A 492-nucleotide genomic window follows, 5' to 3' on the forward strand; every position below is an offset into this window, starting at 1 on the left:
AGAGTTGGCACAATCCAGCAGAAACTGCCAGGCTTCTGCCAAATTGGCACAAATCAGCAGGAGTGACCAGGATCAGACAGAATGTCAGAAGTTCTCTGTCATGCCTCTCTCAACAAAGATGAGAGACCAGCTTAATGCTGTAAGGCTAGGTATGCAAGCACCCCATCGCTGTCCATTGAGTCCTATTTATACTCTCTCCACGTGTCCCCTCATGGGTCCTGCCTCAGCACAACATCATGTGAGTTTGCCTCGGCAAAATGTCACGTGCATCTGTATCACAACACAACCAGAAATTTCTACTTCAAAACTCTCTAGGAATAGCCAACTTTATTCAGCGTATCAGACACTTGATACTCTGAGTGTTAAGAAGAGTCACATAGCCGGGCAGTGGTGGCGCACACCTTTAATCCCAGCACTCGGGAGGCAGAGGCAGGTGGATTTCTGAGTTCGAGGCCAGCCTGGTCTACAGAATGAGTTCCAGGACAGCCAGGG

Source organism: Mus caroli, chromosome 5 (genome assembly GCF_900094665.2).
Source record: "Mus caroli chromosome 5, CAROLI_EIJ_v1.1, whole genome shotgun sequence".
NCBI classification, from domain to species: domain Eukaryota; kingdom Metazoa; phylum Chordata; class Mammalia; order Rodentia; family Muridae; genus Mus; species Mus caroli.